General features: G+C 40.8%; 1 non-coding gene across 1 annotated transcript; it reads left to right on the forward strand.

The window, feature by feature from the left end:
- The first annotated feature begins 16823 nt into the window (after positions 1-16823).
- On the forward strand, positions 16824-16896 carry trnav-aac (transfer RNA valine (anticodon AAC)). Its single transcript has one exon. It is a non-coding gene; the product is annotated as a tRNA-Val (tRNA).
- The last annotated feature ends 957 nt before the right edge of the window (positions 16897-17853 follow it).

A 17853-nucleotide genomic window follows, 5' to 3' on the forward strand; every position in this document is an offset into this window, starting at 1 on the left:
TAAAGGGCTGATATAATAGCAGAAAATACAATACAACGCAGGCAGGTTGAAGTCAAGCCGAGCAAAGGCGCCATCTTCCTGCCACAGTCGGGAATGGAAAAAAACCAGAGGTGTTGGTGTTTGGACCTAATGGTCCCTGTGAGTCCTCTGTTGATTTGGGACTTCTGGAAGTTTATTTTAAATCTGCTATTACTGACCTTGGTTTTAAGTTGGACAGTGATTTAATTGGACAGCCAGATAAGAGCAGTGGTGACGTTCAGTTCTTGTCATTTAAGGCGACTGGCAAGAGCAAAATCTTTTCTTTCTAGGCAGCACTTTGAAACAGTCATCGATTCTTTTATTTCTTCCTGTCTGGACTGTAACTCACTCTATGTGGGAGTCAGTCAGTTGTTGCTCTTACATCTGCAACTTGTTTAAAATGCAGCTGCACAACTGCTAACAGCAACTCCTAAAACAGAGTATATAACCCCTGTGCTGGCCTCACTGCACTGGCTCTGTGTCTTTTAGAAATCATTTTAAAATTCTCATGTTTGTTTTTAAATACTTTCACAATCTTGCTCCGCCTTACCTCTCTTCATCCATACACACCCCGTCTGTCTCTTAGTTCAGCTGACCAGCTGCTGCTGGAAGAACCAAGATCCAGGAGGAAGCTCAGAGGAGACGGGGTCTTTTCTACAATTGCTCCTAAATTATTGAATAACTTGTCCTTGCATGTTAGAGAGGCCCCTTCACTGTTCACTTTTAAAACACGTCTTAAAACACATTTTTATTCTTTGGCTGTTGACCTCAGTGAGACTTAGTTTCTCTTGTAATTAAATTAGTTATTAACTGACTAATTAATTATTTTATTTGTCTTTCATTTATATCTTATGTAATGTCATTATTTAGTTCTAATGATGATGAAAAAATGGTTAAACTGAAATAGGCTGTTTTACAGCTGATCAAAACTTTAGGACCACACCTCCAAAAAAACCTGTAAAGCCCCCAAAACAGAAATCAAAGTTCCAAACATGAACTCAGTAATGAGCAGTTCCACCGTTGTTATTGATCACTTCAAAAATTATTTGCAGCATGCTTGATGCCAGCGTTTCCATGAGGTGAGTGGGAACATTTCTCTAAGTGGTGAAGACGGACACATGAAGGGCATCTACTGTCTGGAGCTGATGTCCAAATTTCCCTTGCCATCCATCTCCAAAAGTTCTCAATTGGATTTGGATCAGGGGAACATGCAGGGCGGTCCAAAAGAGTGATGTTGGTCTCAGATGCCGTCTGATGGTTATGGGGCTGCAGTCGGCACCAATGATGGCCTTAATTTGGGTCGAGGATCATCCAGTATCTTGATGGACAGCCAATTCGATCCTCCAGCTCAGTGCTGGGGAAATTTGGGGGTCTTGACTTGACTTTTTTGTTCCATAATCCTCAGGATCATTTAAGAAATTCCAAACAACTGTCTTACAGCGTCCCAACTTAGCAGTGATGGCACGCTGCGAGAGACCCTGCTTATCTAGTTCAACAACCTGACCACGGTCAAAAAGGGAACGTTTTTTGCTTTTGCCATCAGAACGTCATGAGAGTGAGACTACCTGACAGAAAATGACAATGAATCCACATTTTTGCACAGATTTTTAAAGGCATGTGGTCCTAAACTTTTAATGAGCTGTAAAACAGCCTGTTTCAGTTTGAATGTTGTTTTCAATCAATTGCATGCTCAAAAAATGTTTTCACTCACTCCCATTTCTTCTTGTTGCATGTTGAAACTCTACTTGGAACCTTGCTAAGATCCAACCATGCAAAATATGATTTTCTGCCATTTGTGGTCTTAAACTTTTGATCAAGACTGGCAGGTTTTTTTTGAAATGTCAAAACACGTTCTTTTTCACGTTTAAAAAAATTGTAATGTAGTCAATAGCTAAATAACCATTTCATGTGCTGTTTAAAATATATAATACCAGAATAGAAAGACCTTTGCTTTACTTTTATAAAACACTTTGTAGCTGTAATGTTTATCACAGTGTTGAGTTCTTTGTAGTCAGATACATATAAAGATATTTTGAAATGTAATAGTTGTTGTGACACTCACAGGTGTTTCCATGCAATACCTTGTAGCTGCTCCACCTTCTTGTCAGTCTCAATCTCCTTTTTTTCCAGTTCTTTCAGTTTTGTCACATGGTCTGAAAAGTAGAGAGCAAGAGTTTAAATGATTCCTGTGTTGTCTGACTTTGTTTTTGTCTATTTGTTTTACCTTATGACGATGACTTTCTGTAATGAGATAGAGATATATATATATATTTTTTTTTTTTTAATGAGAACCAATAATGTTTGTTACTTAGAATAAATATGAGTAAAAATGATTATTTCTGACCCGTGACAGTAGTAACACAACAGTGGATCATTTGGTTTCTTGACGATCTTACTTCTTTCACTGCCCGACATAATACCGTACTTTACCTTGATTCTCTTTTTCTAGGAATGCAATCTTCACCCTCTGTTCAGCCAATGCGGCGGTCAGCTCTCTCAGCACAGCGTGGATGTCCTGTGGATAGGGTTGCTGGAGTGCGATGTGCTGGTTAGCAGTATCTCTATCTTTATCTGCCTCCATCTGATTTGTGAGCAGATCAGAAGCAGCAGCAGGAAGAACAGTTTCTTGGCTGTTTCTGGAAATCCTCACAACTGAACTGTGACACCTGTATACCTGAGTGAGTGATCTATAAAGTGAACAAGACCATAAAAAGGTAACTTCCTCATTGTGCTATTGTTGTGATATGAGTGACTTGACGCCTACTGTATTTTTGTAACTCTCAGATGGGCTGGAAGGAGACACTAGCAAACTTTCATTAATGATTTTCCACTGACAGTAAAACAAGTTAATAGGTATGCTGTCTTACCCCACCCAAGGTCACCACAAAATACAAAAGCTACTTTTTACAAAATGTTATAGTTGTTAGTTAGCAAAGCCAAGAAGGTTTGAGCGTTTGCAGAAGAGGGATAGTGGATGGATAGCTAGACAAAGGATGATGAAGAAGAGGTAAAGTGTGCATGTGTCGCCCAGCATGCAGCCTGTTTCAGCTGCTCCTGCGTTTTCTCTTTAGTTTAACGTTTTTCTTACTTATTTCTTTGTCCTTTACTTAATATTTGGAGTTTATAGCTTAGTTTCTACGCAATTTATTTAGGGATTATTAAAGTATTCTGATTCTCAAAAGAAGAAGATGATATGTAGATGATATGAAAAGGAGGTGCAGAAGGTTAGTCTGACAGAGGAGGATGCTAGGGATAGGGTGAGGCTGATCAGATTTAATGTGGATCATGTGTGATGTGAGGGTAAAACATCTTCAAGCAGTCTCGCAGGGACGCCTTCAAACAAACTTGTTGATAGTTTAGATATTTTAATCTTTTAGGTTTCCAGAAAAATTATTTTTCTTTTGAATTAGTGAAATGTAACTAGAGAGATTTAAATTCCTCTTATTTCAAAGTAGATTTTTTAAATATTTCATGTTCTGACCTATTTTAGTGTCAGCTGATAATTGTTGACAGTCACGTGTTCTCCTTGTAGCTTTGTATCTGAAAGTCAAAGATTACGTCAGTCATGAAAACATTTCAGTTACTTTTGCTTTGTGTTATCAAAGCAATATCAAAATCAAAGGCAGCTGCCACCTCCTCCTCCTCTGTGCTTCTTTTTACTGTGCAGTGTAAAGCTTAATGAGGTTAAATCAGCATCATAAAGATAATCTTCATGTGCTGTGGTGTTCAAGCATGCAGAGCAGTTTTCTCTGTCCCAATAGAAACAGAACTGACCAATTTTCTATTTAAAGATTTTAGTTCTTATTCTGTTTTTACCTTAAAAAATATAATATCATTTTTACACCTTATTACAATATTTCATCAGGACATCATGAGCCAACTTTAATGGTCATCAACAATACATTCATTATTACAGCTTTGTTTTGTAATCATAATCTATTTATCTGTCATTTTACTGCATGATAATTTCCACATTACATTTATTTTTAGTTAAATATCAAATTGAAATTAGTCAATTAAATCATATTTAAAACTGCTATACACTACAATACATGGACTTATGACTAAAGCATGACCTTTCAAGAATCTGAGCACCTGCTGCCCCCTGTGGGATAAACATGAATTTCATTGGCATATGGAAATTGTATTTGAAGTCATGCATGTGTATTTCTCTGGAAACCGTTCTGTGAAACCTGATGATGTTGGATTTAACCAAAACCACTGCAGAGGGTAGAGACACAACAACAATCACACTGTAAGAGAGAGAAGACAACATAAAGGTCTGTACACATCTTTTGTCAGATGAATGATTTTGTTTTTCTAAACAACATGCTTGAGTGTCTGATCAATGTTGTGGTGAACACACACTGACACACTTCACTGTTGGTTACTGGTTTTCTTTTGATCTCAAAATCATAAAGATTACATTAGTCATGAACTTATTTAGATCAGCTGGGCCTGTATGGTTTTACTGAAACCTATGAGGAAACCTCACCAACAGTCATACACTGTCCAAAGACAGAATAAATACAATCATGTTTTTCCACACATTTCTACAAATCAGACAAAGGCAGGTAATGAAATTAATGACCAGCCAGTTGCTCTTCAACAATCCTGTCCAAAGGACCTCCGTGCTGTGCTCAGAGAGAGAACAGAAAGTGCAAATCATGTTCTTGCAAAAAGAGAATAAAGGTTCAGTATTATGTGTCATGGTCTGGGCATTGGCAGTGTTTTTCCCCAATGTGAGTGAAGTTGCCCCCCCAGCTTCTTCAAATCCAACAAAAGTGGTATCAAACGTTTGTGCTACATTTGTGCTGCAAAATTTTTTGTTTGTGCTGCTATCATTTCAAAAATATTAATAAAATAATGTCTTGATGTGTGCTCAATCATCCAGGTAAGTAAATTCCAAAACGTTGATTCTGTTCATCTGGACATTTTCAGTTGGAGAAACGTTTCGTCACTCATCCAAGTGACTTCTTCAGTCTCAGCTGACTGCAGGTTTCCCCAACCTTATAAACAGTACATTTGCACAGCGAAGGAAACTAGCACCACTGAATGAACACTGTGCTGGGGGGTTAGTTCCATGATTGTTAGTATGCAAATTCTTATGACCATTGATCAACGACTACTAATCAAAGACACAGATTCTCAAATGGCCATGAGTACCATGCACAGAGAGTTGGGGAATGGCTGCAATCACAGCATTGAAAGATGGCAAAAGATGTACCCTTGGGCCCCCCTCCTCGATTCAGAGATGGTCAGCATCCTGACAGCCTGATGGACGAAGCTGTCTCTCACTCTGTGTGTTCTGGCCCGGAGGCTCTTCAGTATCCTTCCTGATGGCAGCAAACTGAAGAAGCTGTTGAAGGGATGAGTGGAGTCACCTGTAATGGAGAGGACCTTCTGGATGAGGCAGGCGCAGTAGATCTCCTGGGGAGGGAGGCAAGAGAGGTCCCTGCAAATCTCTCCACTGCTCTCACTACCCGTTGTCATTTTTTCCCTGCAGGACCCAGTGCAGGAGTCATACCACACAGTGGTGCAGTTGGTGAGGATACTCTCAATGGTGCCTTTGTAGAAGGTGCTCATAATGGGGGTTGAATCTCTTGTCATGGGTCAGCAGAGTGAAGAGAATTATTATGTGCGTAACTATTCAGCCCCCCTTTGGTCTGAGTGCAGTCAGTTGCCCATAGACGTTGCCTAATGAGTGCTAATGACTAAATAGAGTGCACCTGTGTGTAATCTAATGTCAGTACAAATACAGCTGCTCTGTGACGGCCTCAGAGGTTGTCTAAGAGAATATTGGGAGCAACAACACCATGAAGTCCCTGATTTTGAACTGTTGTAGGCCTGTTTTAATTCTGGATCAGTTCTGGGTCTGGTTGAATTGGGGTGTCTTGCATATGTGATATATATTTTTCCCTATATGAAGTCATTCTTTTTTTGAACAAAACTCAAAACAGAGCCAATTAATCTTTCAGTCATTCCTAACCCTCCTTCTCACTGAAAGACAAAAGAAGAGTTTCCCCTAATTAGTCTATCGCACCTGTTCCTCCCCGCCTCCCTGGTGCCCTTTGACCTCACTGCGTTAACCCTCCGCTGCAGCAGGCCAAAGACCACACCTCACACAGAGGGTGGATGGGAGCACCAGGAGGTAGTAACGTAGAGAGTTGACCACCCCCCGGATCGCCAGGCACTTCTTCTCCACCGTGCTGTAGTGAGTCTCTCTGTCCGTAAGCTTCCGGCTGATGTAGAGAACAGGGCGGTTGCCTCCCCCTGCCTGCTAGGACAAAACGGTCCCAATTGCGTTCATCCTCGTGAATGAACTTATGAATCATGGACTTTAAAGTCTTATTCAGCCGCCCCACCAACCCATCAGTCTGAGGGTGATAGATGCTGGTCCGAATAGATTTAATTCATACAATTCCTTCAGTGTGCGAGACATGAACGATGTGCCCTGGTCAGTTAGTATTTTTTTCGGAATACCGACACGGGATTTGACCTGAAACAGTGCCTGCTCCACACGTTTTGCTGAAATGGTGCGCAGCAGCACTGCTTCCAGGTATTGCAGCAACGACACTCACACGCACACACCTCACCTCCACCCAATCTGCCTCCAGTAATACTCCGGGGCGAACTAAACTTTAGTGGACTAGGGTCTGCGTGCAGCCCCTAGTCCACCATACTCCAGCACCAAAGTGTGGCGTATACCCCCTCGACACCTTACCGGTATGCGGTACGTCCCTCCTGGACTGGGAGCGGGTGCTGGAGCTCTGGCGACGCAACACACAGTCCATAGTGGCCCAGATGAGTTCACTTGAGTCCTCGGTGAAGGCTGCTGCAGACTGCTGAGATGGCTCACCCGAGCTCTCAGCAGAGACAGGAAGCTGAGACAGCCTGGCAGAGCTCTCAGTCTATGAAGGCGGTGGCTGAACAGATGGCTGAGCAAAAGACTGACCTGGTGACAAAACAGGGGACTGAGCTAGTGACAAAACTGATAGCTGAGCTAGAGAGTGAGCTGATAACTGAATGGGTAACGGAGCAGAAGGCTGAACAGGTGACAGAATGGATGACTGAGCTGGTAATAGAGCTAACAACAAAGCTAGAGGGTTGTAGTGGTTGTAGCAGTGGTGTTTGTAATGATAGTAGTGATGGTGGTTGTAATAGTTGCTGAGCTAACTCTCCTGAGTCTTCAGAACACGAGGGGAATGACTCGACAGGCTCACCTAAGCCTCCAGCGGAAACAGGAATGGGTGCAGGCACCTGCTGGACACTAGCCGCTTGCACCCGAGGAGTAGGTACAGGTGCAGGAGACAGGCTGTGTCCTGGTGGGCTTCGCCTTGGGGACTGACATGGGTACCGGAGCAGAGTAGGTATGGGCGCAGGAGGGAGCTGGTTCACGGCAGCCCTTACCCTAGGAGCCAGAACAGGCACCAGCAACGGCTGGGCGTCTGCTGTCCCTACCCAAGGAACTAGTAAGGGTGCAGGAGGTGACAGAGCTTCAGCCAGCCTGAAAACCGAAGCAAGTACCAACTGGGCCCTAGCCCCCCTTACCTGAGTAACTGTAATGAGTGTAGGAAAAAGGTGTGTCCAAGCTGCCCTGGGTGCAGAAACACAGATAGGCAGGAGGGCACGCTCAGCAAAAACAGATTAATCAAAAATAGGTTTTAAACTTTTTCTACCCTGACGAGCAGTTTTTGACAAAACAGTCTTAGCTGACTCAGAAAGAGCAGTGTTAAAACGGTTTCTTAGGTTCATGGAGCTTGAATCAACAGGTCCAGAACAAACAGGGGTTAACATAACCAGAATTAACAGAACCAGAGTTAGCAGTTGTGAGAGTTGATGTTTTTAAGATTGTCATTTGTGCTTAGAAACATATAATCATCTATGCTTAGAGATATATAATCATTTATATGCTGATAAAATATCTTACCCTTATTAACTTTTAACATATTTTCAGGTGAGAAAGTAGCTGTGTACACTTCAATTATCTGCTCGATTTATCAAGGCATCCCATATTTGCAAAAGTGCTCCAACGTTTTCAGAGACGTCTGTTACCCACGAGCTCGATAGCTAGCCGGGGTTCAAGGCTCACTAGAGCTGGCGAGAACAGCAAACTCCCGGCACATCATTTTCAAACCCCCCGCGGTCTTTCGCTACTCAGGTTAAACATGATATATAAGTCACTTAGATAACTTAAAAATTTTATTGTTTGGCTTTTTTCAGTGTTTTATTTGTTCCTGAGTAAATCGGTTTGGCTGAGATTAAAGTTATAGTTTTTACACAGCTGAATAAACGTCAAACAGAAAACCTATTAAACAGAAGTGTGAGATGGTAGAATTTCCTCCAGTGTCCTATGTGAGTACAAGAAAACAATTAACAGAATATAATATGTTAAATTTGCTTAGATAAGAGGGTCCAGCACTAGTTTAGAGGAATAGGGAAGGATTTGTCTGTGTTTCAGTTTGGTTTAGTGATAGGCCTGAGAGTGTGTGTAGTTGTGTAGAGGAAGAGGAATTTATGGACACTGGGGGTCAGCCTGTCATAAAAGGAGACAGGAAGCTACAGTTGGGGGAAGCTGATGTTGATGCTTGTCGCTGAATGTAATAAAAGTTCATAATTGTCATCATAGCTTAGAAGTAGGTTTGCAGGAGACTCTCCACATGCGTAGCTGTAAAAGTAAGACAACAAGAGGCCAATGGCCCAGTGGATGCAGAGTGGGGGTCTCAGTGCTTGTAATATGTGTTGTATGTTTTGTAAAGGAATTTGGTGTAGCTTGGGTGAGGGGAGATGGCCCTCTTTATGACTGGCAGGAAGTCACATACACAGAGACACACACTCACTCACGTGCGTGCACTCACATACACACAGGTACGCCCACACACATTCACTCACGTGCGTGCACTCACATACACACAGGTACGCCCACACACATTCACTCACGTGCGTGCACTCACATACACACAGGTACGCCCACACACATTCACTCACGTGCTCACGCATACATACACAAACACAGAGTTTACAACACACCATGTGGGTTTTATGATGGGGTCACTTCTATAAAACTGGTTGTAACAAACAAAGAAGTGAAGATCTGCAGAGGGACACCGGCCTTGCACATCTTCCCTTCTAGAAGGTGCATGCATGACTGAAGATGAATAAAGGTTTTGTGAAATGACTACTGAGTCCGGTGTAGTCTCTGGAGGCCCGAGGAATAAAAAAGAACCGGGGTGAAACTGCTTTACTTAACACTAGAAATCGAGGGGATTTTTTATAGTTTTCAAAAGTCTTTGTACTAAGAATTGAGTTTTTCTGAATAATTTCATTTAATTCTAGTCTTGTTTTATGTATTTTGTTCAGTATTTCCTGTTCCTGGCAGGACTTGTAGGCTTCTTCTAAGGATTTGAAGGTTTCTTCTTTTCATGTTATGAGAAAGAAATGATTTTACTCATCACAGCTTTTCCTGCTTCCCAGGCACAGATGCTGATGTTGCAGGCAGTCTAAATATAAAGAGTACTCTTTTTACACATATTTCATCACATTTTCATTTTTCAGCAATGATCTATTAAATCTCCTAGTTTTACTTGGCGTAATGACCTTCTTACTTATTAGAATTACAGACGCAGGCGCATGATCACTGACAGCTGTTTGTAAAGATCAAAAATGTTCCAGACTAATTCAGACACATGTCGGTGCAATAGTTGTCTAGTTATCTCATTTTTTTAACTACACATATTTTTCTCACATCTGACATGACTCAAAGAAGAGATTTGTTCTATTTGTTAGTTTGTAGTTTTGTTAGAATAAACATTAATGAAAAAATATTGCACACAGATGTTACAGCAGTTCTTTAATCAGAGTGTAACCTGGACGTGTGTCCCTCTATCTATAAAGAGATGGTCTATACTGCTCGCCCAAGTGCAATGTCTACAATATCTGAATCTAGGTTTGGGAAGGAGATTGGCGGTAGCAACTCTGTAAGAGCAATAAGACTTCCAACCCACATAACACGCACGACCACAGGGTTGTGAAACACAGTTTGCTTTATATATATATTTCCTTTGGATCAGTTCCCTTTACTCATCCTCAACATAGGGATACCTTCAAATGCAGTAACCATCTCAAATGCATCACAAGAATAATTGAAACAATCAAAACAGATGTAAGACAAGAAAGAAAATACAATATTTCAACACCCCAAAGAAAAGGAAAAAGAAAAGAAAATGTGGTACCACTAGACTTTTACTGGTTGTCAACCATCAGTTTTTATGATATCAGTTTCATTTAGTTACCAGTCTATTTGGGTTTGAGAACAAAAAACAACCTGAGTTCCAGGCGGAAAAAAAGTAGCAAAAGAAAATGATAAAGTGTATCTCAGGTGGACTTCCTTTTGTTTTTTTCCTACCGCCCTCCTGGTACGTCAGGCATCAACGAGTCGCGTCCTGACACACAGAAGGCCTCCACAGCAGCAACAGTGTCCTAGATCTGCGATGGCAGCTCCTTATGCAGCACACATGGAATTGTTCCTCAACAAAAAAACCAGTCTGCACACAACATGCAGAATGTTAGATGTCCATATTCCTTAAAAGTCCTTATTCCTAATGTCCTTGGTTATTTTTAAATATTAAAATAAATACACTGGCATTACTGTGCATCACCCGCAGTTACAGCTACAGCACAGTTACAGCACATGAACTGCGCATAACCACTTAGCTGGCCGCGGCTGAACTAGCAGGCCCAAGAAAGGAAAAAACACTAAACACTCATAATAAACAAAACTGTCACAACATCGCAATACTATGAAAACACATCTTAAACATCATTAAACACATTTACTACTATTCTGACTGGTTAGTTATTTTTTTAGTGCATTGAACTGCAATAGCGGTGCTAAGTGAGCTAAGCTAACTCACCAGAATAGTTCAAAAAGTTCGAAGAAACACTCCAACTCCTTCGAGGTAGGTACCCGTCTATGGTTCACCGCTAACGGCAGCTCTCTCACAAATGTTAATTGAACCTCTTTTCTCTCTTTCAACTGGGAAAAACTGTGCTTCGTGGCAGCATGGAGTTTTTCCTTGCCATCTTTGTTCCTCTACACCACACTAGTGATGCGCGAATCATGAACGAATCGTTCAATACTCGAGAATCACTTTACTGACTCGTGAATCATGATTCACAAGCGCAACTGACTCACTGACTCATCCCTGTTGCTGTTAGCAAACTAATTTCATTAGTAGAAATATATCTAGCTTATAATTCAAATTGTGAAGAAAAACACAACATCCAGTATCTTAACAAAAACATTTCTGCTCTGAACTGGAAGAAAAAACCCTGAGTAGAAGCTCACATCAAGACAATAGCTCCTCGGTTCACAGTAGCATCGCTCTGCTGACATGCTAACAGCACATTTGAGCTACTCACCCCCTCCCTTCCTGCGCTGAATCGTAGGGGAAGCAAATCACTCAGGACTCACTAACCCCCTCCCTCCTGTGCTGAATCATAGAGCGAGCGAATAACTCATGACTCGCTCACCCCCTCCCTCCTGTGCTGAATCATAGAGCGAGCGAATCACTCAGGACTCACTAACCCCCTCCCTCCTGTGCTGAATCATAGAGCGAACGAATCACTCACTCACTCACCCCCTCCCTCCTGGCTCGAAGCTACTTCTTCTTCTTCTTGGTTGGCAACCAATGTTAAGGCGCACTACCACCCCCTGGCTCACAGCTCAGTGGACATTTAGATGAGAAAATATATATTTGACACATGTAAGGAAAATACTAATAAAATAAAAATAAACAAAAGAAATGTTCCCTTTAGAAATTCTTTTGCTCTTTTTTGCTATATAAAATAGTTGTTTTCTTTAAGAATCACTCATCTTAGCAGTAGGATTTACATTAAAAGAGAAACAAATTAAGTGTGAGTGAAAATGTACATTTTTTGCACTCTCTGGTCAACTGACTCAGTGACTCAAATGACTCAAAAAACCCGATTCACTTTGGTGAGTGACTCATTAAAACCCGATTCAGTAAAAAGAATCAAATTTACCATCACTACACCACACCTTCACGCACACCGAGCTGCAGGTGATGCCTTCAGGGCAAGCCCGGAAATTAAACTATCAGACAAGAACTACGATGCATTCAAAGAACCCTGTACTCCTGATTGCTGTAAATCTTACCAGGGTTACAAGAGGATAAAAAGAACAAAGAAACACTAAATTTTAAAAAGAGAAGATAATTGTAAATAAACATGTTTGTCACCATGTGCATTGTAGTCAAGATTCTGAATATGAAATATTTCAAATTTAAATTGTTGCTCTCCATTGCCATCTATTATTCCATCCATCCATTCTCCTCTGCTTACACAGTTCAGGGTTGGTGGGGTGTCACCATGGAGACAGACAACTAGGGATGGGTACTGGTATCCGGTGCCATGATGGCACCGGTTCTGACATAAACGGTAGTAACCAGACCGAAAAGCAGCGCACATTTCGGTGCTTTTTTTTCCTGAGCTGTGATACACTTTAGATTCTAGCCAATCATTTTATGTTTCCAACGATAGTAGGCGGGCTCAGGTACGTACGTTCTTTTAGAGCAGACTCGGCACATAAGCGAAGACGACAGGAAAAAGAAAGCTGCCTCCCTGTCAGGGAATCGAACCTCCGACAGGCGGGGATACTAACCACTATACTAACGAGGAGTGTGGTATAAGGACAAATTGCAGTATACTTTTTACTCATCTGACTACTGTTGCTGTTTCAATGTGATTGTGCTATTGTTCTGATGTGTCCAGAGAAGGTATCATATCCGGTTTTGTCTTTGTATTTTGGGATTGTTTAGCTAAACGGGCCTGTCGCTACCCGATCTGTACCGGAAACCCGATCCGTACCACACATGCGCAAATCTTATGTCACTTCCTCTCTTTGCCAACATTGCGACAGTTATGTATTTAAATGACACAGTTAGCGCCCAGTTAGCTCCTAGCATTTCTCAACAGCTCTGCCTCTTTTTCGACTGCCCGGGACATTTAAACAATGAATAATCCGTATACAAAGAAATTCATGCTTTTCTGCTCAACAGAGAGCATCCCCCGATTGAACAACAGCGCCGTAAAATAAGATGAATGGCGTCTAATTACAGACTTAATAATACAGACTTAGTAATATCTCATGTGAAGATTCATCAGCCAGATTAAGTGTTTACTGACAATTGACAGTGATAGCGGACATCATCATCACTATTCCAACAATCCTCTCCACACAGTCAAGCATAAACACACTCAACTATCACTAAATCAAATTTTACACGCATTTGTAATGACGCTAATTCAGTTTACAATAGGGTTCATTAGCTCGGTCAGCAGGTGGCGGTATCCTCGTACACTGGAGAGTAAACCTCCATTAAACAAAACAGAAGAATAAGGGTTGACCCGATTTGTACAGTCGGACTTTGCACATGCGCAGTGAGGATGGGGGAGTCCTGATCCGTAACAATATTTTTATTTTTCGGTTTTGTCTACACTATATTGAAATGTTTCATTATTGCAAACATTTTAACAGATACTTATTATTCTTAACATCTTAACAGATACTCTGACTATTGTAAACTGTCGTAACTATCGTAAAATGCTTCGACCACAAGTAGACACCTTTCGCACATGCGTGGTACCGATCGGGTTTCCGGTATGATCAGGTAGTGACTAGGGGTGGGTTTTGATTATCGATTTATCGATTAAAATCGATTCTAGCTTGGATAACATGATATTGACTCATTAAAATCCAGAATCGATTTTTTAATATAAATTTATTTTGGCTGAAATGCCAGAATCTCAGGTTAAACCTCAAAACCACAAAGACGTAAACACAAAGCGCAGACCCACCAACGGATCAGAATCAGTGAGACGTCGCCTTTCTCACCCGACGGCATGGACACGGTCGGGGCTGAAAGCCGACAACTCACTGATTCTGATGTTTCAGCGGGTCCGCGCTTTGTGTTTACGTCCTTATTGCGCTAGATTCTGAAGCTGCAGGTTTTATCTCTCTCCAAACAATATTGACTGAACCAGCAGCAAAAGAAGATCCAAACTGCGCTTCACATAAACATCGTCATGGATTCCCTCTGACTTTTGCTGTTTTGCTTCCACCACGATAAAATCACACTTCATGCACAGCTCGTTGTCTCTCTCTCTCTGTACTTCAAGAACAGTTTCCCGTCTAAAAATCTGTTTTCTGCATTATTCGCTTGCTTGTTACGCACAAGTCTACCGTTCTTACAGCGCTGTCGGCCGCTGGTTTTTCCTTTTACTTACTTCCAAAAAGAAAGCCTCATTTCTGCTGTTCAATGGGCTACTGAACAAATTTAAACTTTTTAAAGCTATGCAAAATTGCAAAATTCTTAGCTGTGTCTCTAATAAAACCTTTGTAACTTTGCTCTGCTTCACTTCAGCAGCATCAGGTAATGTTCATATGTTGATTAATGGTTTTCTTTAGTTTTTGATCTACTGCAGAATATTTTTATAAAATCCCAGGCCAGGAAAATCACCTTCTTGTTTTTCTGTGTTTTATCTTCAGCTACTTTGACACAAAGGCATCTGCTGTGATGCTTACACCTTTGATAAAGTCTCACAAGTGTCAGCTTTCTTTTTATAGATACAAAAATATGGAAATGTACTGATGCATGATCTGAATTATAATATTTCTGACCGTCTTAAGCTAAATTTCCCCGATTCGAATCGAATCAAATTGAATTGAATCGTGGATCGAATCGATTCTAGCAATCATTGACGATACCCAGCCCTAGTAGTGACTAGAGATGGACCGATCCGATATTACGTATCGGTATCGGTCCGATACTGACCTAAATTACTGGATCGGATATCGGCGAGAAATAAAAAATGTAATCCGATCCATTAAATATCAAAAAAGCAGCTCACAAAACTTGCGACACGGCGTAACTCGGCTCATAACCGTAGCACGTTGCAGCAGTATGCGTCATGTGATAGAGCGGCTGTGTGTATTTGTAGCCTCGCTACCAAACCAGCATTTAATCTCCGAGGAAGTTATCCCAGAGAGAAGTAAAGCAAGTGTGCAAGTTCATCTCTGAATGTTTGTAAAGCATTCCCGCATTAAGCTTAACAACCAATATATGGAGCGACTGCCTCTCTCTCTCTCTCTCTCTCCCTCTCCTGTTGCTACTTCAATCGTGAAACTGCTTAACGATCAGCTGATCGGCTTTTTTGTCGTGAGTCCGTCTCTCTTCTTTATTTTTGGCCCACTTTGCACCAGAAAGAGGAAACCAGCGGCTGAACAACAGCAGCACGTTTAACCTTGATAAGCTGTTGTTAGAATTTATTTAATATTACTTTCTACACCAGGATCCTTTTCTACGTAGCTGACGGCTGGTAACTGTGCAGGGGCGGATCTAGCAAAGTTTAGCCAGAGGGGCCGATAGGGCATGAACAGGGAAAAGGGGGCACAAAGACATACTTTTCTTTCTTATTCTCATTTAAAATGTCTCGCTTTTAATAAATAATTATGTGAATCTTACACCCAAAGTTTTAATCTGATGTAAAATGTATAGAAGTCCATTACTGTATATAGTAACTGTTAAGTCTAATATACCCTAGTAAGCTATAGTACTTTTCCTTTGGGAAGGTACCATCTGTGCAGTCTGCAATTCTGTTGAAGAAAGATGTTGAATCTATTTAATTATTCTTGAAAAATAATTTATTTCTGTGCATTTTTTTCCGCCCTGCATCAAATTAAAGTTGATTACATCGATTAAGCATCATGAGGTGGAGGGTGGGGGGTGGTTCCCTATTTTTTTTTGCTGGGAATTTGCAACCCTATTAGTTAGGTTGCTTAATATTTCTGCTAAGTACTCTTTAAAATACCAGAACAGGGAGGATGGAGTAGGTTTAAGTTTATTAGATTGATCAGTGTTGCTGAACTATGAAATATTTTGGGTGCAGTGTATTTTTTACATACAGGTATAACAGAATAGCTTTAGTGTTGTTGTTTATTTAAACTTGAGTATGAACTTATACAAAATGCAGCAAGATATTAAAAAAAACAGTTTTATTGATTAAAAAAACACACTATATCGGATTCATATCGGTATCGGCAGATATCCAAATTTATGATATCGGTATCGGTATCGGACATAAAAAAGTGGTATCGTGCCATCTCTAGTAGTGACAGGGCCTAAGCCGTTTCCCGTTCATTCTCTATAGTAGTGCTAAACCACTACAGATGTAATATATTCTTGGCCACTATGGTCTTTCGGCGCTGTTTCGAGTTTGAGTCGTGGCACTTTCGACTAGTGATGGTAAATTCGATTCTTTTTACTGAATCAAGTTTTAATGAGTCACTCACCAAAGTGAATCGGGTTTTTTGAGTCATTGAGTCAGTTGACCAGAGAGTGCAAAAATGTACATTTTCACTCAAACTTAATTTGTTTATCTTTTCATGTAAATCCTACTGCTAAGATGAGTGATTGTAAAAGAAAACAACTATTTTATAGAGCAAAAAAGAGCAAAACAAAATTCTAAAGGGAACATTTATTTTATTTATTTTTATTTTATTTTATTAGTATTTTCCTTAAATGTGTCAAATATATATTTTCTCATCTACATGTCCACTGAGCTGTGAGCCAGGGGGCGGTAATGCGCCTTAACATCGGTTGCCAACCAAGAAGAAGAAGAAGCTGTGAGCCAGCAGGGAGGGGGTGAGTGGGTGAATGATTCGTTTATTCGCTCAATGAAGTCGCAGACATAGGACGTGTTGCTAGAAACACTTCAAGTACGACGTTTCCGTAGTGTAGTGGTTATCACGTTCGCCTAACACGCGAAAGGTCCCCGGTTCGAAACCGGGCGGAAACACTTCTTGCTGGACGGCTTTTTCCCGTTTTTCTTTTTCTTTTTAAATGTATAACAAACATACTGTATTATGTGATGTGTGAAAATGCTATATTTATAAAATGACGACAAAATTATGATATACTCAATATAATAATATATTTATTTGTAGTGGCAGATTATGTATAATATAATTGTATATAAAGCAGAAGAATGGGATCTCATCTTGACATGTCGAGATGACATTAAAGCTTGGTTGGCTTTAAACTTTTTAAATATTAATGAAAAGAAAACAGAGGTGTTGGTCCCTGTGAGTCCTCCTCTGTTGATTTGGTACCCTTGGAAGTTTATTTTAAACCTGTTGTTACTGACCTTGGTTTAAGTTGCACAGCCAAATTAGAGCAGTGGTGAAGTCCAGTTTTTATCATTTAAGGCGACTGACAAGAGCGTAGTCTTTTCTTTCTAGGCAGCACGCTGAAACAGCGATCTATGCTTTCTTCCCGTCTACTGTAACTGTAACTGCAACTGGTTTAAAATGCCGCTGCACGACTGCTATGGTTATTTGCTCTCGTAAAAGAGAGCATATAACCCTGTCCTGGCCTCACTGCACTGGCTGCCTGTGTCTTTTAGAGTTAATTTTAAAATTCTCATGTTTGTTTTTTAATGTTTTAACAATCTTGCCCCGCCTTACCTCTCTGAGCTTCTTCATCCCTACACACCCTGTCGGTCTCTTAGGTCAGCTGTACTGTACAATATAAAGCGCCTTGAGGCGACTTTTGTTGTGATTTGGCGCTATATAAATAAAATTGAATTGAATTGAATTGAATTGAATTGCTCCTGGACGTACTGAGATCCAGGAGGAAGCTCAGAGGGGACAGGGCCTTTATTATCCTGGCTCTTAAGTTATGGAATAACTTGCCCTTCCACGTTAGAGAGGCTTCTTCACTGTTTTAAAACATGTCTTAAAACCTATTTTTATTA

The sequence above is a fragment of the Oreochromis niloticus genome, linkage group LG10, assembly GCF_001858045.2.
Source record: "Oreochromis niloticus isolate F11D_XX linkage group LG10, O_niloticus_UMD_NMBU, whole genome shotgun sequence".
In the NCBI taxonomy this organism is placed as follows: domain Eukaryota; kingdom Metazoa; phylum Chordata; class Actinopteri; order Cichliformes; family Cichlidae; genus Oreochromis; species Oreochromis niloticus.